The following is a 21,698-nucleotide window of genomic DNA, read 5'->3' on the forward strand; positions in this document are numbered from 1 at the left end:
GTGCATGCTGGAGTGGGGTCAAGGGCTAAGAAATATTTTTTACAGCAAGAAAATTAAAGGATGGCTGGGTGCAGTGGCTCACACCTGTAATTCTAGCACTCTGGGAGGCCGAGGCGGGCGGATCACTCAAGGTTAGGAGTTCGAGATCAGCCTGAGCAAGAGCGAGACCCCATCTCTACTAAAAATAGAAGGAAATTAATTGGCCAACTAAAAATATATAGAAAAAGTTAGCCGAGCATGGTGGCACATACCTGTAGTCCCAACTACTTGGGAGGCTGAGGCAGGAGAATCTCTTGAGCCCAGGAGTCTGAGGTTGCTATGAGCTAGGTTGATGCCATGGCACTCTAGCCTGGGCAACAGAGTAAGACACTGTCTCAAAAAAAAAAAAAAAAAAAAAAAATTAAAGGAAAAAGTGTATTGAAGATACAAAGAAGAACTGAAAGGGAAAATAATTGTTTATAATGTTAAAGGAAAGAAAGGTGGAAAAAGGAAAGACAGAAAAGAAAAATAAATTGAATTAAAAAATAAACGGGGCTGGAGGGAGCAATAGACAATGAGGAAGAAAGAGCAAAGTGTTCAAACCTGGAGACCGAGAATTGGCTTTTCCAGAGTAAACACACAAGTACTGTGCAGACATTAACAGTGGCACTATATAGTAACTCAGCCCCCTGCTGGGCCAGGCTTAAAGCAAAGAAAGGGGGAAACCAAGCCACATTCTGTGTCTGGGGAAAAGTGCTTGACAGTCTGCAGGAAATGCTTCCGTTTGCATCAACAACTATGGCTGTGTGGTCCGGAGGCAGCCTCTGGACCAAGCAGCATTTGTGCTGGTCTTGTGGGTGCTTAATTAGTGAGTAAGAATTACTCAGAAGCAATAAAATGGGAAAGTTCCCATGAACAAGAGTGAAAACATATGTTGAAATATTTTTAACCACGTGGGACATTTTGAAACACTTTGAAATAATGAGAAAGTATCTAAATAGATGTAAACAGGAATCTATATGTTGGTTTGGTCTGGCATCAAAAAATATGACTGATATCCCCATATAAGCCAAGCTCACTAAATGGAGACAAGCATCTGGTGGTGACCCAAAGCCATTTCTGAATTCAAAACGCAATTTCTCATACACAATCTACAATGAGTCTTATGCCAATCAACTTTCTATTGGCTTTCAAAAGAAGCTTGCAAACATTCTTACATCATCTCCTGTCCACTTTCCCCAGAATTAAATTGAGATCTTACTGATTTATAAATGAACAGGCCTGCATTGTTAATAACATAATAAAATATACTATTGGAGAGAATAGTGCTCATTACCTTAAAATCATCAGCCACCTGGCTCAGACCCCTAGAGCTAAGGGGGTGGGGCTGAGCAAGCCCTGAGCAAGGCAAGGCTAGGCTAGTTTTTTCTTTTTTCCTTTTTTTACCCTTAAGAAATCAGATCAATGTATGGTTGATACACTTAAGTGTCACATAATCAATTGAAAAATTAAGGTGAAAGAAAAAAATACCTTGTTGATTGTGCTGTAGCAATAAAGTCTCATTATGTAGATGTGGTCTGAGTCTACACAAGGAAATGTAGTGAAAAGTGAAGAGGAAAATTGAGGCAATTTCCTGAGTTATTCAAGGAAAAAAAATTTCCCTTGCCTCAATTATTCATATAGTACTTTTCTTTGAAACTGAGGAGAGGGGGAGAATAGGGGAGGGAGGGAAGAAAGAAAGCTTGATTGCGTTAATTCTCCACTTCATTTTGTAGATTAAGGCACATCTATAGACGTTATTACTCATCCCTGTATACTGCGGTTTACTTCTTGACAAAATATTTCTTTGCCATTGTGTATATGCAGATTTTACCCACCCTACGTTTTTCTCTAGTTAAATGGTGAGAACTTGAACTGACACTATCCTTTTTTCCCTTAAATAGGATGCCTGCAAAAAGACTAATTTCCCAGTAATCCAACTTATTCCAAACATTCCACCCACAAGGCAGTAAGTTAGGGAGAAATAGAATTCTGCCTGAAGATGCCAGTCATAATTATCATCAAAGATCTATTCTATTCCACCTCCCTTTCATTGGTTGGGGGAAATATCAGTGTTTGGACCCAGAGTGGAAATTTTTCAACAAACATCACAGATGTCCCCAAAGTTCATCTGCCAGGCCACCCTATATGGTGGTGTACGGGCATACCATGGCAAACTGGAGTCATTCTATAGTTATAGTTAGATTATGTATATGGACAAATTTCTGGCAGAGCAGTTACTTGTCTTAACAAAATCAGTATTTGTGACAATTTTCCATGAAGCAGAAGTAAAGCGTTTTAGGAAGGGGTGTCATTTTCTAATTTGCACCCAGTCGCTGTATGGGCTAGTGGTAGCTTTGGTTGCCAGTTAGCTTAAGATTTAGATAGTGCAGTCCAGGTTCAGAGAGGAGCAGGGGAGAGGATGACTTTGGGAAATAAAACTTCAGAGGAGATGCTAAAGGAATAGAGTTATAGAGCCAGGAAAAAAGAATGTCAAGCAGAATCTGAAGGGGTGGTGTATAGGCATTGGTTCATGGCTCTTCTTGGTGTCCACCAAAGGACACTGTGAGATGAAATGGGCTTACATTGCATGGACTTAAAGTATTTCTACTTAACTCAGATAAAATTGCTTAAGTGGAGCTTTGCTGTGAGTAAGTCCTAATGTGGCACTGATTTCATAACAAAGTAGGACCTTCTTAGAGGAGGGATTTTTGCTGTTAGTGTCTATGACCTACTGTTACCTTGTATGCTGTGAGAAAACGCAGGGAAAATCTCAAAGCACTGACAGTGGAGTGTCCGTGTAACCAAAGGCTTTTCAGGTGATCCTCATTCATAGATCAGTGCTTCTCCAAGAGTGCCATGAGCCCTGACCCCCCATCAATGCCAATTTTTGCAGCCACCTCAGGCACGCGAAATGGGGCCCTAGACTCTACATTTTCTCATGTATCCTTGTTTGAAAACTACTAAATTAAACTATTAAATTTAACTGTAAGCTATTTGATGGGAATTAGATATTATTCATTTTTATATGCACAGCATTTTGTATGTCAGGCTCTCAGAAAAGTACTGCATGTGTGGAATGAATCTCTTAATCATTACTGTACTGAGCTAACAATAAGGTAAATGATAAGGTTATGATATTTAAATAATTTTATAGTAGCAACTATGATTTTTGTGCAAATGTCGGGATTATTATGTAAATATCACTTTGTGGGTTTTTGAAAAATTAGGAATTTATGAAGCTTATTAGTAAAAACACACTGTAACACTCTGATGGCTGTTCAACATAAATAAGTCAGTCTGATGTGAACGTCTTCCGCTCAGGAAGATTTGCTTCCAAGCATTTTTTATGTTGACAAATGCATTTTCTATATGACAAAAAAAGGAAGAAATCAAGGGATTTGTCTATTTGTCAGTGAATAAGATATAGTGAGTCCTGGCAGGTGGTACATAACTGATAAAAATCCTGAGTTTGTACTTGCAATAATATTTAAAAAGTGAAGCAAAACAGGGTTATGAAGTGGAATAGAATAGTAGAACCCACGGCAGTCAGTAGCCCAGAACCCAGCTGCCTTCCGCCCTGCACGCGTGTGCCCCGTCTCTCCCTCTCCTTTCCAATATGCCCTCTGGGATAGAATTAAATAGTGATTGGCCCATTGGCAGTTTTTGCTGGGAAGGAGGAAAAGGAGGACAGGTCTCATCACAACAAAAGCACCCCAAGAATGTGCCTTTGTGAGCTTGGCAGACTGTGAAATCTGGAGCTTTTACACCCATCTTTGGCTGGCTTTCTCCATGTGACTCCACACAGAAGTGCCACCACCCTTGTCCCAGTATTTGTGTCCCCCTCCAGTCCTCCTCTCACCCACAAGAGTTTCACGAGCAATAGAAATGTGCTTAGTTGACAATGCCAGCCTGTGGTACACAGCCGTGGAGCAGAGATGACCTGGGTAATACATACATTCAATTAACCTTGAGCCCCTTTTAACAAATCCAACTTTTTACTCAACTAACAATTTCAACTGTGGTAGCAAAGCCAACTGAACCAACTGTATAAAGTTTTTTCTAACTGATTCTATGGCTTCCTGTTGTCTCCTGATGGCCACAGACTCCTGGGTGGGCGGGGAAGGGGGCAGCTTGGTGTTATTGCTGAGGGCACATAAACCAACAACTCTTCATCCCCCCACCCTCCGTGCCAGTGTTTAATGAGTCCTTATTATGCACCAGACTGTGTGGAGCACTTAATAAGTAATAGGCTAAACCTATTTTTGTAAGTCAAATGGCCATTTTTGTAAGTCAAAAATGGTTGCATATAAGCAATTTTCTATGGTTAAGCTAATAACTGCTATCTTATTTAATCTCTGAAGTGACTTATGCGGTATTGCTGTCCTCCTTGTCCAGATAGAGAAAGCAGAGGCTCCAAGTGGTCAAGATGCAGAAAGCAGAGTCTGGAACCGATCTGTCCAGCACCTCTGGGCTCCAGCACGGGGCTTGATGAACACTCTGTGTGTAGCAGGCATTTTCTGCCATTTGAGTCGTGACATTTGTGGCACCATATGTGTATTACCAATCTCAAATTTACATAGGTGTTTTGTAATTAAGAAAATAAAATTTCCTTAAAATGTTTTCTGAATTCATGGTAGTGTTTTAAGTATCTTGCCAATCAAAGAGCGAGCAGAAAAACTGTACTAATATTTCTTGGGTGCACAACACTGTTTCTGCCTCAATTCCAGCCCTACTAATCACAAAGCCCTGATACTTTTTTGGGGGGAAGGAGTATGGAACTTGTTCCCTGGAGCCCATTGACCAAGGTATGTCAGCTTAGCTTCTGAATGTCTCCCTTCCTTCCAAGCTGCTTTGAAGTCTTCATGTAGTTGAAAAGTTCCAAAGAGTCAATGAGATAATCCACACAGAGCTTAGGTGAAGTTCTCAGTCCAGAGCCTGCAGCTGAGTAAACTCTTAGTAAATGAGCATTGTTAATATCATCTGGCACATTCTGATGACCTGACAACTCAATCAATCAATACTTTTGAGTTGGGTTGTAATATAGGTGAACTTTCTGATTCATCTTTTAGCCTTGTGACCTGTTAATTTCATCTAAAATGTTTCTACATATCATCTACCTATTATCTATTATCTGTCAATCAATCATGTATCTACATATCTATCTATACCTATCAATAATCTATCTACCTATCATCTATCATTTTCATCAACCAATCAATCAATCATCTTTCTTTCACATCATCTGCAAACTTGCAGACTAACTTGCCTGTCACTCTGAAGTTCTCTTATTCTAGTTCATCTCCAATTTTTTCTAGTCCAGGGCCATATTAGTTCTACAAAGTGTCATACATCCATGTATCAAAAATAGCAAGAGATTATATGTGTGCAATAGATAGATTACAACTGTGCACTTTTGCTATTAAATATATGTTGCTTTTGATTGCTTGAGGAGGACATAGAGGTACTGATTCCAGGCCACGAAGCTGAATGCCCAGAGGAGGGAGCAGGGCACACATACTGATGGCACTTTGCGGTTGTTGGATCACAGGCTCAGAGTATTGTTCCTTGAGGGTAGGTGGAAGGAGATATTGATGATTAGGTTTCAGTTTCTACCTTTTAAGGAAAATGAACAGGGATGTGAAATAACTCACAGACATTGAAAGTGTAAACAAATGATGACTGACAGTTGGGTTTATAATATAGTAGCATTTGAATTGGATATGCTGGCTTCAAATCATACGAAATATGTATTTATGCATTAGATTTGTTTAAAATTCATGATGCAGTTTTATTTTTAACCCGATATAGGAAAAATAAATGGTGATTCTGATTTTTGTCCTTATCTTACTCAGGACAGTGATGCAGTATGGCCCTCTATTAAATGCAATTCATGTAAGATGTAAACACAATTTTGGAATCCAGTTTCAAAGAAGTCATTCATTGAGGTAAAGCTCCCCAAATTTCCTTTAATTTATAGGAGTCATTATGTCATTCTCATCCTCAACAAAGATTTAATGAGCACCTACTATGTGCTTAGTTATGATTCAAGTAACTCTAATACCATTTTAGCAATGGGTTGATTTCATCAGAATGTTACAATGAAGGTCCATTTGTGTATTATGTTCATTATGTACATCTATTCAAAGTATATTATTTGTACCTGCCATAGGTTATTGGCTATTATATATGTATTTATGTGTTTGATTATGTTTCATATATTGAAAATAACCACGTGGGAATAGATTTCTTGTCAAGAAAATTAGAAGTTTTTTCTGCTCCTTCATGACAAAACTTCTAATTTTCTTATTCACCAGGGTTTGGGGGAGGGGGAGATACACATCTTAGGGTTGTGGCAAGCATTGTTGGGGGGGAAGGGAATACCTCTAACCCTTTGTAGGGAAAGCCAAAGATATACAATGTAACCAAAAGGTTAAGAAAGGAAAACAAACAAACAAACAAACAAAAAAACTGTTATCGGGTGGTGGGCAGATGGGAGCGGGGAGGAGGGGAAGGATATATACTTACAAAATAGGTGCGATGCGCACCACCTGGGGGTTGGACACGCTTGATGTTTTGACAAGGTGAGGGGTGGGTGGAGGAATGGCAGGGGCAATATATGTAACCCTAACAATATTTGTACCCCCATAATATGATAAAATAAAAGGAAAAAGACCAAGAAAATTAGAAGTTTCTTGAAAGAATTCTCTCTGCTATGTGAGTTTTGTATAGCACCTGCACACAAATACTTAATGTTTTCCTTCAGAAAGTTCATTTCCATGAGAGAATTGCCTTATGTCATTAGAGTCAAAATTCAAGCATGATGATGTCTTAGACATCTGTAATTTAAGTTTTTAAAGGGCTTTGCCCTACATAAATCAGTTAATCCTCTAATGGCATGTATTGTACTTTTGCCAAATGGCAAGCATTGTTTTAGTGACCATTTAATCCTTTCAACCACACTAAGGGGAAGATACTCTTGTTATCCCATTTTACAGATGAGGAAACTGAAGCCCCCAGTTACTAAGTGGAAGAGCCAGGATTTGAACTTGGGTATTTGGGCTCTAGGGTGTGTATTCTTTCTCATTACATGACACTCCCTCCAACTCAGGCTTATTCTAAAAGTTGGCATTGAATATAATTTGCTCTTTTATGGCTGAAGGTAGAGTGCAGGGGAATATAGAAGCAAAAAAAAAAAAAATTGAGCAAATGGTTGGTTTATCTGTTTAATGTGGTTTATCTGATTGGATTAATGGAGCAAAACAGCCATATTGGCCCAATTACTCAGAGCTGCTATTTCTTCTCCTTCCCTCTCCCGGTGTCAGCCTGCCCGGTAAAGTCCTCCTCATCCTACAGCTCTTGACCTTGAACTGCCTGTTTCTACAGTTTCCACATCACCCTGGCTTCTTTCCCAATACCCAACCAGTTGATGTTTATTGCACAGCCTGAAGTTGGTACAAGTATGAACAAGACATGATTTTATTTTGTTTTGTTTATTTATTTTAATTATTGACAATCAACTTTTTTTTACTCTCTCAGTCCCATCCCTTAATTATATGTCAGGCATATTTCTGAGACCTGTGATCCCTTTGTTAATAAAAATCCACACCAGTTCAGTTTAAAACATGTTCCCCACCCCCGTCTATCTGAACCTCCCCACCCTCAGCTTAGGCCTGGGATTTCCAGGGGTGCCTCCTCTTTTACTCTTTCTTCCCCTTCCCCTGGTATCAGCTCCCCTGGTCTAGGGATGAGAGAAGGGACAGGAGAGCAGTCCAGGGTCCTCTTGGGTGTCTGGCCACAGCTGGAGCTCCTCTCCAGGCTGATGCTGGCTCCTCTGGCTGACACTGGCCCCAACCTTTTTTTCTTAAAGTGTGTGGGCTTTCTCTAGCTGTGTGAATTCTTCCTCGGGCTCCGGCCCCACTGCACAGTTCTTCTTTGGGAGGTCATCTCTTTCTTGACATCTTGGAACCCTCCTCCAGCTCTGCCTCTGTGGAATGCCCTATAGCCTCTGGCTGAGTACGAAAGTTGCCTGGATGGCCAGGCCAGGCCCTTGGGTAGCACATCTGCAACATGGCTCAAGAGTGGTCCCTTCTTTGGCGCTACATGAGGAAGAACCATACATCTTTGTCATGCCTCGTGGTGGGGAACAGAGTGCTCATCTGTGCAGCTTTCACGTCCTGCTTTGCTGTTCCCCTCCTGATCCTTTCCTGTCCTCGTCACCCCTGCCCCGCACAGCGCACTGCACCAGCACACGGCCAGCCTGGCGAGGAGGGGCCTGTTTCCTCTTTTTGAAGACAAGCTCCACATCTATGAGACATTCTCTTGGAGCCCTCCTTATGACCATCAATGGCCTTCTCAGCCTCTCTGCACTCACTAGTCTTTTTTTTTTTTTTTTTCCCAGTAAACTCAGTTGATTCTTAATAAGTCCTGAGGATTTATCTGGTCTGATTTCAGCTGTGTGTGTGTGTATGTATGTGACTTATCTTTGTCCTTAGCTTTGAGTCCCAGGAAAAAGTCACTTAAAATAATCTGTTACTTTGACAATTACTTATTTAATATACATCTTCCCACTAGACCAAGCACAATTCTCCCTCTTAATCTCATTTACCCTCTGATTCTTCTTGAGTTGCCGTGGTGATAAGCATCGTGATGGGACAGAATTTCATGAACGAAAGGAAAACATAGATTGCGGCATCAGGGAGGATATGATTTGAGCAGGATAATAGAGCTCATCATCAGCTGATCCACTGCTCAAATATTCCATCTTTGCTATAAGGTGTTTGTGAGGAATAAACAATATGCAGGTCATTTATAAATATTATGGGGTATTTATACCAAAATTAATGATGAGTTAGTTGTTGGTATAGAACAAAATACAGAAAATGAATACATAAATGTTACCTTAAAATTAAAATATTTAATAGCTTCAGTTTCTACTCATGTCAACCTCCTTAGTAAAATTCCTGTTATTATCCTTAATTTCCTTTGCCTTTTTCTGTTCACATCCTGGGAACTGCCCTATTAAAAATGAAATGGGAGATAGATAAAACAATAAGGAAGAGAATCAAAAAGATTGCCTAATATTTCCTTGATTCATTAAGGAGTCATTAGTAATACTTGAAGAATATAATACTATCTCTTTAAAAATAAAAAATTAGATGTATAGCAAATCAGTATATGCAAAAAACTCAATTAGGTGAGAGTTAAGACTTAAGTTCACTGAATTTAGAGTATACAAAGAGATTAATTCCTATTAATATTTTTGTGGAAGTTTATGAGCTTACACGTAGTACGGTGGTTTTCATACTATGGGGTACCTTCCTCTTCTCCCTGTTCCACCCCCGCTTCCCCAAGATGCTTCTCTTTCTTTTCAAAATCATCAATGTGAGTTAATCATAGTGAATTTCACAAATAACCAAGTAGGCTTTGGGCTGGATCAATAATGGAACAGTGTGAATGTTGGTAATTGTCCTAGAGTATTTCTCCCTGGCTGTGTAATGGTTTCTGGTGATGTGGGGAAATGTCTGCTTCCCCACTTAATCTCTAAAGGTAATCCTTTGTCAATATAATGTGCCTGTTTTTAAAATTTTAATACTTCTCCACATCTAAATTTATGGAACATAAATTTAATTGTATTTTACATTCAGTAAAGGTGATTTTAAAAAGCAGAGAAGACTCTCCATTTTAAAAAATCATAAACAGAGTTAATTTATTTAAAAACTTATATTTTAAATTATGAAAGATTTCAAACATTTAAAAATGAACAGTCGTAATGCAAAGTGTACATATATACCTACTACACATCTTTATTAAGTCTTAACATGGTGCCATATTTGCTTCAGATATTTTTTAGTGATATAAAACATGAAGAGACAATTGAATAAAATACCCTTACAAACTTCTCCATTATGTCATTTCTTTTCTTCTCCAAACTATTATCATGAATTCAATATTTATCATTCCCAGGGGTGCTTTTGTACTTTTGCTATAGTATATGGTATAATATAATATTATTTTTTTTTAAAATTTAAACTTTTTATTAGTGGCATAATATTATACTTATTCTTCTGCTAACTGTTTTGGTTCATTCAACATTATGTTGCTGAGAATTATTCATGTTGATGAATATAGCTTTAGTTCATTCAGTATTAAATGCTATCTATTGTTCCATTGAATGTGCACTATTTTGTTTGTCCATTCTCCTGCTGATGAACATTTGGGATATTTCTAATTTTTTCTTTTACAAGTAATGCTGAACTGATTGCACCTGCTTGTGCATATGTATAAGAGTTTCTCTAGAGCAGTGATTCTCAAAGTGTGGTTCATGAACCCCCTATGATCCATAATGTCTTTTTCAGGGAGTCTTCAAGGTTGAAACCATTTTAATGATAATGCTGAGGTTTTATTTGCTTTTTTCACGGTACTGATATTTGCATTGATGGCAAAAAGCAACAATTGGTCAAACCATTTAGCATGAATCAAAGCAATGGCACAAACTGTATTAGTTGTCATTTTATCTTTCAGCACAATGCACTGGCAGGAAAAAAATCCATTTATTTAAAAATATCATTGGCAAAGCACTAAAAATGATTAATTTTATTAAATCTCAACTCTTGAATACATGTGTTTTTAAAATTCTGTGTGCTACAGTAGGGTTTATGCATAAAGAATTTCTATTCATACTAGTGGAATTTTTTATAAGCTAAACTAGCTGATTTTCCATGGGATACCATTTTTACTTGAAAGAATGACTGACAGATAAACTATAGTTAAACTGTACTAACAGATAAACTATTGGGCATTTAGCAGACTCTCTCAGTCCATTTGTGCTGGTATGACAAAATAGAATAGGTAATTTATAAATAATAGAAATGTATTTACAGTTCTGAAGACTGGGGTGTCAAAAATCAATTCACTGTTTGGTGTCTGGCGAGGGCACTGGTCTTTGCTTCTGAGATGACACCTTGAGTGCAGTGTCCTCACAGAATGGAAAGAATGGAAGGACAAAAGGGGAGGAGTGCTGTGTCCTCACTTGGTAGAAGAGCAGCAGACAACAACCTATTCTTTCAAGCCCCTTAATAAGGACCCTAATCCCATCCATGAGACCTCCACCCTCATAACTTAATCACTTCCTAAAGGCCTATGAAAGTTGTCAGAATCAAAATGGAGCCACTAATTTTTTAAAAACGCCCTGATAGAGCTGATGAAGGCTAAAAAGAGAGGGTTCTCATGCTTGTATGCCTGACAACGGTGATATCACAAAGACTCTGCAAGAATCACAGCCTTGCACAAAGGACATCACAACCTTACACAAAAAATACTTCTGCAGGAACATCTGCCCAGCAACTTCCTCTCTAACCTTAGACTGTTGTCACTGTTGTTATTGATCCTTGTAGCCAAGGATAATCTTTTTAAAACAATTATATAATCCTCATTTTTTCTTTTAAAAACCTTTGTCTTCCTTTATCTCCCTGAAAATGCACATGGTTTACTTATGGCACACATATTACCATTTCAATGCCCTACTGAATAAATACATTTTTCTTTTAGAGAGTCTCTCTCTGTTTGTTATTTAGGTTGACATAAATGGTGTCAGAAGTGGGATCTGTAGCACAATCACTTTTAGAAGGAATTGATAATTCATGGAACTGGTGTTCAGTATTCACCTGAGTCCTTTGAGCTCTCTCCTTCCATGGCTTGCCTTTTCTGCCCTGGTGAATCTTCTCTTGGGCTGAGCTTCCCTCCTTTTTGGTGGAGGCCTTTTTATGTTATTCAGAAACTGGTGTGGTTATAAGGTCACCTTAAATAAAGAACCTTACGTCCTTTTTGGGATGATAAAAGACTTTTTGTATTTTCTGATAAGTCCCTTCTGGGGTCTTTTGGGTTGAGTACTCTGGTTTCTACAGAATTTACATTTACATTCTGTCTGTGGGCATGTCTTTTCTGGTGAATTTACTTTTGGTATGTGTGCCTAGTTTAAGCTTTTGTTTGATCTGTATGCCTGCATTAACATTTTTTTGTGAAAACTCCTATATTGGTTTTATTTTGGTTACATGTGTCTTATTTGGCTCTTTTCCCTTGCTTGTTTCTGATAATCTTCCAAGAACAAAATAAACATTTTAAGTTGTACATGCAGGATGGCTAATTAAAAGCCACTAGGGTGGTTGCAAAGATCTAAAACCCTGGTCTAAAAAAACCTGCAACTATAGAGTTAAAATGTAGAGCCTTCTAAGTTCTCTGTCTCTCTCTATTTTTTAAATATCTACTTTGAATTTGCTGATTGTTTTTAATGGTGTTGAGGTAAAACTCACTGGTTATGGCATTCCAAGCCAAGATAAAATGAAAGTCTTAAAGGGCTTTCAAATGAATGTCTTTACACATTTTTACAGCTCTATGCTAAGTAATAACCTAGACATCTTTAAGAAATATAAATTTAGGTTTACTTGACTAGCAATTGCTTAGGATGATAGCCTTTAAAAAGAACAAAATAAATGTTTCTAAAGGTGAGGCTTTTAGATCATACGGGTCAAAACCTTGAACTCAGAGCAATAATATAAGGTATTTATGTCTGGCATAAAATTTTTTTTTTGTCTGCCATCCAGGGGCCAAAAGTAAAACCAAAAAACAAAAACTGCTAAAATTCTTCCTCACTTCCATTGATATGCAAGCAAACCTACTAGAGTACAAAAGACAGATTTGTTGTTAGTTCTAGGCTACTTGGAGATTTTATTTTCCTCATACAATTCAGCCAGGTCCTAGGTAAAATGTAAACATTAAAAATTTAACCCTGAACTCATTTGAAACTGATTTAAAAAAGGATAAAAAGGGTAAAAGAGGTTTTTACAAGTGAAACTGCCATGGAAACTTTTTTATTCAAAATATTGGTTCACAACCTTCATTAGATTACCTATTAGGGTAAATGAAGTTTAGCCATGTGAACAGGTCCCAAGTTTGTCAGAAATATAATTTGGATCCAACAGTCTTTTATGAACTGTTGAGTTTATATTACTATCTTATGACAAAAATTCTATAATGAAAGCTGTAAGATCTCTGTGTGTGTATTTAGGTGTGTATTATATTGTATGCTATGTCTAAATGGTAAAATCTGGCATAGTCAGCCAAAAATGCATTATGAAATTTTATTCAGATTGGTTTAGGGCTTAGATAAATTAGGACTCATATAGAATATAAAATATATAGTAATTAAAGCAAAGGACTTTTAGTTCACAAGACTTAAGTAAATATTTAATTAATAATATGGTTTTAAAATTATTGGTAAAATAAACATAGAAATGTATTTAGAATTGTCAGCATACATTTTTGCTTGGGTTTACTGGTAAGTCAGTTTTATATTTGTCTCTGCTAGATGTCTTAATTTGTCAGGGTTTGACACAAAGTTTATAAAACTGTACACCTAAAGCAGAATGATCTTTGTGTAATTCTTTTCTTTTTGTAGAGATGGGGGTCTCACTATGTGACTCAGGCTGGTCACAAACTCCTGGCCTCAAGCGTTCCTCCCACCACAACCTCCCAAGTAGCTGGGACTACAGGTATGAGCCCCTATGGCTGGTGCACATTTTTATATTTTTTAGAAATTGTGTCTTGCTAAATTTCCCAGGCTGGTCTTGACCTCCTGGCCTTAGTTGATCCTGCTGCCCCAGCCTCCTGAGTAGCTGGGAACACAGGCATGAGCCACCACACCCAGCTTGATAGGTTAGACTAATGTGTTGGTTTAATAAAAACAGCTGTATCTTCTGAGTTATTGACAAAACACCCATATATTTAACTTTAAGTTTCTTACTTAGGTGAGCAACTGATATTCACAATAAAAATTGTTAACAGGGACCTAACTTGAAAAGATGACTAGCTTTGTCTAATATCTCAGTTTTCATAAGTAATCTAGGTGAACTGTTAAAAATTATATAAATGGAAATTGGATAAATGTCTATAAACAAACTCTTCATGTAATTTAAAGTCTTAAAGTTATGTTAAATTAAATAAGATACTTGCTAAATATCTGGATCATTTCCAAATAATATTAAGAAACTAAAACAAATTACTGAACATAAATATGTTTGTTCTTGACTTCTTAAATGTTATATAAAGACTAAGTATATTTGGATCTATTAATACACAAATTATGCTATGAATAAATGTGTTTTTAAAAATTATAAAATTGTTCTCATCTATAAAATTCTGATATGTGATAGTTCAGAATTGCTTGCTAAAATTAATGTTACTGAGCATTGAAATTCTAATTAATATATATAATCCTGTATGTAAAATGAACATCAAAAGATGTGTTTGTGATAAAAAAATGATAAGAAAGGCATAAAAATGTGTTTTTATTGAAAAAAGAATAATTTTTTCCATTCTGGAGGTTATTTAAAGATTATTTCAAAATATTGCCGGGCGCGGTGGCTCACGCCTGTAATCCTAGCTCTCTGGGAGGCTGAGGCGGGCGGATTGCTCGAGGTCAGGAGTTCGAAACCAGCCTGAGCAAGAGCGAGACCCCGTCTCTACTATAAATAGAAAGAAATTAATTGGCCAACTAATATATATATACAAAAAATTAGCCGGGCATGGTGGTGAATGCCTGTAGTCCCAGCTACTTGGGAGGCTGAGGCAGGAGGATTGCTTGAGCCAGGAGTTTGAGGTTGCTGTGAGCTAGGCTGACGCCACGGCACTCACTCTAGCCTGGGCAACAAAGCGAGACTCTGTCTCAAAAAAAAAAAAAAAAAAAAAAAAAAGATTATTTCAAAATATAAATAAATTAAAAGAAAGAAGCAAGATACAAAGGAACCAGTAAGTAGGAGAATGAATTGTGAAGAAAGTTATGGGCATTAAGATGTAATTTTGGTATTTAAGAGGTTAAAAAGAAAAAGAAAAATAATTTTGTTTGAGAAAAAAATCTTGCATTATAATTTATAACTGGTTATTTTAAAAAGAGGAAATAGAGGATACAGCAGAAAGTCCAACCATGTTGTCAGTGATCTGAGTAAGTCATAAAAAAGTTCATGAAGGGGAAATTTGTGAAAGACATTTTGTGTGATTAAGTTGGCTATAATTAGGAGGAAAATATTTATTAGTATTTCTAAAGAGTGAGCTTTACTATTAAAACACACTTATATAAAACTAAAAATTAGGTCTGCTATGTTAGAAAAATGGTTTTATTAAAATACTGATTTGTTCATGGTAAAATTGCAGGAGGTTTTGATTTTTAATTCCGAAATCTGTTTCTTCAACAGCCATCTGCTAAACTGCAGACAGTGTCTATTTTTGCTATATTTCTTCCTGAGATCTATTTGATTTCCCTAATTTCAGGTTGGAAATGTTGTCTTTTTAACTCAGAATGGTAATTTCATTTCTCAAGGTAAAATATTTTTGAAACTTCTTGAATTCATGTCTCAGAGGCTCCACTCTTGCTGTAGCTTGCTGCACAAGACGTGCAGGTCATGCACAACTGCCTTCAGTTCTTCCTCCCCTTAAGGAGGAGTATCTTTTTACTTGGCTGGGGTGATAGCTCTGTCTTTCTACCTTTTCATCAGCTCCTGTAACTTTTTTTTTCCTTTCTAATTATAACTCTACTGCCACTGAAATACGTTATCTTGAAGACGTAGAAAAAAATGTCTTCCTCCTATATAACTTGCTTCTATACTCTTGGTTCTTCTTGATGTGTCTGAATTGTAACCAGGAAACTTCCTATGCTGTTAGTAAAAGCCGTGTATATTCCCCTGCTCAAGGTACTAGTTTTCTTGTTTACTTTATCCACCTTCAAAAGGCCCGCCTCTTAATATTAATACTATCATATTGGCCATTAAGTTTCAATACATGAATTTTGAAGGACACATTCAGATCATAGCACAGAGATTTTCTCAAAAATGAATAAAAGATGAGCCCTTTGCCTCAAGGAAAATTGTCAGTGTTTCTTCCAATGATAAAATGTGAGCGTTCAAGAAAAACTGGAATTTTGGTAAAATCTTCCACCATGGACTTGCCTACTTCCTAATACTTAAAGATCTTCCAGTAAGGTTACCAAAGAATAGCAATAATATTACCAAAGAATATTTTTTTGATATTGTATGGTGAAGTATGTCCACATTTGGAAGATCTGTATAATTTGGTGAACCAGTATTTTCTGAATGACCAATCCATGATGTTACAACATTATGTGTGTGTAAAATATCTATTCCAAGTGCAAGACTAAATTTTATTTATTTAATTTTACCTAATATTACCCATTCATATCCTTTGCGCATTCATCATTCGTCATATCCTTTAAGTCGTCTTTTCTTTTTTTCTCTAGAACAGACTTTCCAGGAGGAGTTCTTTGTATTTCTTGGTTTTTAATTATTTGTCAATTATATGTTACAAATATTTTCTTTCAGATTGTGGCTTGTCTTTTGATTTTACTTATTATGTCTTTTGTTGAACAGACACTTTTATTTTAATACATCAGATTTATTAACCTTTCCTTTTTGGTTTTGTGTTTTTTATCTTGTCTAAAAATTGTTTTCTATTTGAAAGTCCACATGTGTCTATTTCTATATTTTTTTCCTAAAACGTTTAGAGTCATGCTTTTCACAATTACCTTGTAATCACCTTGAATTGGGATCATTTGCCTATTTCTATACAAAGATCCCATTTTCCTAATTATTATGTTTTTATAATAATTCTAAATATATGGTAAGGACGTCCCCCATCTTTGTTGTTCTTTAAAATTCTCTGGCCTATTTTAGGCCTTCTTCTTTTCCCCAGAAAAAAAATGTAACCATCTTCTATAGTGTTCCATGATAAACCTTGCTTGGAACTTTAGTTTTGAATTTATAGATTTATTTGGGGGCAATAGAAATAATTAATGTGTTTAATCTTGCAATGCTTCAGTCTTATTTTAATTCTTCAATAAATATTTTTAATTTTATGTATTGGGATCTTGCATATCTTTTGATAAATTTATTCCTAGCAATGCTATTCTTAAAATAACCTAAGAAATATTCACTAATATTTTGAGTGGGGTAGTGGGGTGTTTTTCCCCATGTATGCTGATTTTTATGTACAGCAACCTTTCTAAAAATTCATTTTATTTTAATAATTTGTAGGTTATTTGGAGTTTCAAGGTAGATAATCATATCATTTGTGAATAAACTTTATATAGCTTATCACTTTATTAAATTTCTAGGACCTCTGATACAATGGTAGGTGGATAATTGGTGGATAAAAAAGTGGATAAAAAGTGATAATTACTTTTGTATTATTTCTTATTTTAATGGAAATACTTATTAAAGCTTATGTATATTGCTTATGCAACTTCCCAATAAAGAGTACCTGCTAGAAAGACAATTTACCTAATTTAAGTTAGCTAAGCATGTTTATCAATGATTATGCCACTTATATTTGTATGCATCTATTGAGATGATAGTTTTTTTTAAACTCTTACTATGTTATATATTAATAGCTTTTCTGATGGTGTACATATTAATAAGTATGATATTGAGCCTTCTTTGCATTTTTGAAATAAAATCTACTTGGGCATGATGTTTTAAAAATTATTAATAATTATTTTTATACTGCTGAAATTAATTTTCTGATGTTTTATTTGGGATTTTTCTATCTATGCTTACTAAAATGATTGCTGTATAACTTTCTTTTCTTATACTGACTTTCCCTGTTTTGATATTCTGATTTTACCAACTTCATAAAATAAACTGGATAACTTCCCTCTTTTTCTGTTTTCAGAATCTGCTTGGATTATAAAGGTTTTGTCTGGTTTTTTTGTTCCTTGAAGTTTGGGGTAAATCCACTTGTAAAATATCCTGGCTCTAGTGTCTTTTGATTTGATGGACTTTTAAAAAATATTTATTTATTTATTTCAGAATATTAAGGGGTTACATAGATTGCTTTTGTAATGCTTGAGTTGCAGCCATAGGTGTGCCCATCGCCCAAATAGTGTTCATTGTACCAGTTAGGTAGATTTTTGCCCCTCCTCTCCTTCCCTCTCCCCCTTGCTTGATTTCCACTGAGTTTTCCTTCCCTCTGTGCACATGTGTGCTCATCAGTTAGTTCCAATTTAATAATGAGTATATGTGGTGCTAGTTTTTCCATTCTTGAGACACTTCACTTAGGAGAATGGTGTCCAGTTCCATCCAAATTGTTGCAAAAGGCATTAATTCATCCTTTTTATGGCTGACTAGTACTCCATGGTGTATATATATATATATATATATATATATATATATACCACATTTTATTAATACACTCATTAATTGATGGGCACTTGGGTTGATTCTTGATTATTAATTCAAGTTCTCCAGTGATTTTTTGTTTATTCACCTTTTCTGTTTCTTCTTGGGTCAGTTTTAGAAATTTATGTTTATCTAAAATGTGTCTATTTCTTTTAAGTTTCAAATTTATTAATGTTCATGGTAGTCTCTTTTGATGTTTAACATATAGGTGTATTTTTGTCCTCCTGTTTATTATGTTCATCTTCTGCTTTTTCATCAGACTTGCTAGCAATCTATTTATTAGCTTTCAAAGAATCAACTTTGGATTGTATATGTCCTTTGTATTATCTTGTTTCTGTTTCTTTGATTATTGCAATATTATTTTTTTCTTGATTTTACTTTCTTCAGATTTACTTTTCTGTTATTTTTCTAGTTTTGTGAGTTGAACATTTATTTTAATCTTTCTGTTTTCTAGTAAGTGAATTTAATGCTATAAACTTATCTCTAAATAGTAATTTAGCTTCATCCACATATTTTAATGTGCGGCAATTTCTTATTAATTCAGGCTTTATTTAAATAAGAGTTCATTTTAAGGTATCCAAACATATGATTTTGTTATGCTTTTGTCACTTTGGAACATTGATTTTTGATTTAATTATATCACTATCAGGAGGGATATGTGTGATTTAAGTTCTTTGAAATTCTGGTATTGTGCCAATGTTTGTAAATGTTCCACATGTTCACAAAAAGATAATATAGTCTTTTTTTGTGGTGTGGAATTCTCTTTATATCTATTAGACTAAGATTGTTGATTTTTCTGTGCCAAAATTCTATTCTAACTAGTACTAATTCCTCTCTCTATGATTATAAACTTATCAATATTTCCATGTAATTTTGCCAATTTCTGCTTTGTATAATTTAATGATGATAAGTACAATAATTTTATGTTTATTATTTTCATGTTGAATTGTATCTTTTATTATTACATACTGTTCCCATTTATTTGCATTACTACTTTTTGGACTTTAAATCTATTTGTGTGATATTAATATTGCTATGGTAGCTTTATTTTGTCTAGTATTTGAGGGGGTATATATCTTTCTAGTCCTTCATTTTCATTCTTCTGTGTGGTTTCGCTCTAGGTATGTGTCTTGCAAGCAGTGTATGACTGGGGTTAAGAGCAAAACCCCATTTCTACTAAAAATAGAAATTATCTGGACAACTAAAAATATATAGAAAAAGATAGCTGGACATGGTGATGCATGCCTGTACTCCCAGCTACTCAGGAGGCTGAGGCAGGAAGATTGCTTGAGCCCAGGAGTTTGAGGTTGCTGTGAGGCAGGCTGACGCCACGGCACTCTAGCCTGGGCAACAGAGTAAGACTCTGTCTTAAAAAAAATCAATAGTATATTCTCTTTGATTACTTAATTCATATACAATGTTTATGATTTCTTGTACTTTATTTAAAATATTGCAAATACATAACTTAGATACATTTATATATTAATAAAAAGAAAATAGGAACTGAAACAAGATATGAAGACTTACCTTTGTAAGCAGAATTGTGTTATTGGAAAAAACATGAAGCTAGGACTTGCAGGGGTCCTCAAACTTTTTAAACGGGGCCAGTTCTCTGTCCCTCAGATTGTTGGAGAGTGCACTCTGTGGGCCCAGGACAAGTCGGCTGCTAAGCAGGACAGGCAGCAGCGGCAAAAACACCTGGTGGGCCAGGTAAATATTCTCAGCGGCGGGTGGCATGTGGCCTGCAGGCTGGGCCATAGTTTGAGGACGCCTGACTTAGAGGCACTGACTTCCAATTCCAGTTCTTCTGGTGTGAGCTTGGACAAGTCACTGACCCCCCCGCCCCCCATCCCTCTGTATCAATCTCTTCATTTATAAAATGAAAGTGCTAGACCAGATTAGTGGTTTTCAAACTATGCTCTAAAGAGTCAATTTGGGTATTGTTGAACCAATAATTACCCAAGTGGATGAACTCTGGACCTTCCATTCTTGCCTGGACCATTCTCTTTTTCTTTTTCATCAGTGAAGCTGTCATGATCTTCTGCGCAATATTTCTTCAGAAAAAACTATTCTGGTGACTGGAATAATCAAACCATTGAACTATTGTATATAATATGAAAGCCCAGTTCTAGCACAGTGACAGTTTTTATACAGGCACATAAACAAGACCACTCACTAATCTTACGTTGTTATCAATTACTGCTTGTTTTAGTCAAAGTAAAATTTGAGTTTTGAACTTGAATCCACCTGCAGTTTCCAATTATCGTAAAGCAATTGTTGTGCCAGTGTTCGTAGCCTTTCACAAACTTGTGCAGGTTCAGTGTGGAAGGCTTCAGGACACTTCAGTCAGGGTCATCACAGCCACAGGCACAGCCTTTACTTCTCCACTCCCGTTTTCACAGAGTTAAGGATACCTCTTCTTCTAAGAAGTCTCGTCTTTTCCAGTAAGTTCTTCCCCAGACTTGATGTTCTGCCTCTTCTTTACCAGATAGCCAGAAACGGGGGGGCTGACATACTTGTTCAGGGAGATCAGGGTTTTTCTGCTCCCTCCCTCCCTTCTCCTCACCTTCCTTTTAGACAGTTTTACCAGAACAACTAAGTTACAGACACAGGGGATTTTCTTCCACTGTGACTCATAAGAGTTTGAGCTTCCATCTACGTATCTCTAGGCTTCCGTTCCTAGGGTTTTCTACATTTCTGCTGACAACTATTTCTTATAGAGACTTTAAAAAAAGGATTCAACTTTTTAATCATGCTTAACAAATGGTTTTTAAATATAATGCTTTTTCATACCAAGAAAAGAGATCTTTCTCTTCTGGATGATTTTAACCTACACTGTCTGTTTGTAGATCCCACGTACAAGTTGCTGCCATTTGGAGACAGCAGTTGAACAAGAAGTCCTGGTGTAATTTGAGGGGTGCTAGAGGGCTTCTTTTATTTGTCTGTATGTTTTAAATTAAATATTTCTACTTCTAAGAATTCAGAGACTGTCTAAATACCGAGATTTTGTTGATTATAAACCATATACAGTATGTATAGCTGGCATCCATGTGTATTACAAATATCACAGTACATTTCCTCATCATTCAAATGGATTGGTTTTTATAGTCTAATCCTTGAGAATGCTGACCAGTAAAATTTCATGAGTGCAACTAACTTTTATTTAAATAGATAACATGTTTTGTAATAGGTATGTCATTTGTCATGGATTTCCATTTTTGTTGTTTGTTTTATGTTTACTTTAAGTAGTCAAGTTTTTAATTTTGGGAGGTTAATTCTTCTTCCTTCTTTGATAATTGAATATGTTCCAATTTGCTCTGTTTTTGGAATTGTAATGTCCCTTACTATGGTATATATTGGGTTCAGGTGTTTTTCTTAAAATTTATCATAGTCCAGTGCTGGGATGAGCTATCTGTCACTCAGCTCCAAGATTTTACT

The 21,698-nt window shown here is 36.1% G+C and overlaps 1 long non-coding RNA gene across 1 annotated transcript in view; it reads left to right on the forward strand.

Moving 5' to 3' along the window:
- LOC105868592 (uncharacterized) overlaps nt 1-21,698 on the forward strand; it is a 443,787-nt gene that overhangs the window by 146,112 nt on the left and 275,977 nt on the right. Inside the window, exon 3 of the long non-coding RNA XR_012919252.1 lies at nt 13,475-13,568. This is a non-coding gene — a long non-coding RNA (uncharacterized LOC105868592). The remainder of the gene's footprint in view (nt 1-13,474; nt 13,569-21,698) is intronic.

This window comes from Microcebus murinus, chromosome 5, assembly GCF_040939455.1.
Source record: "Microcebus murinus isolate Inina chromosome 5, M.murinus_Inina_mat1.0, whole genome shotgun sequence".
Taxonomy (NCBI): Eukaryota; Metazoa; Chordata; class Mammalia; order Primates; family Cheirogaleidae; genus Microcebus; species Microcebus murinus.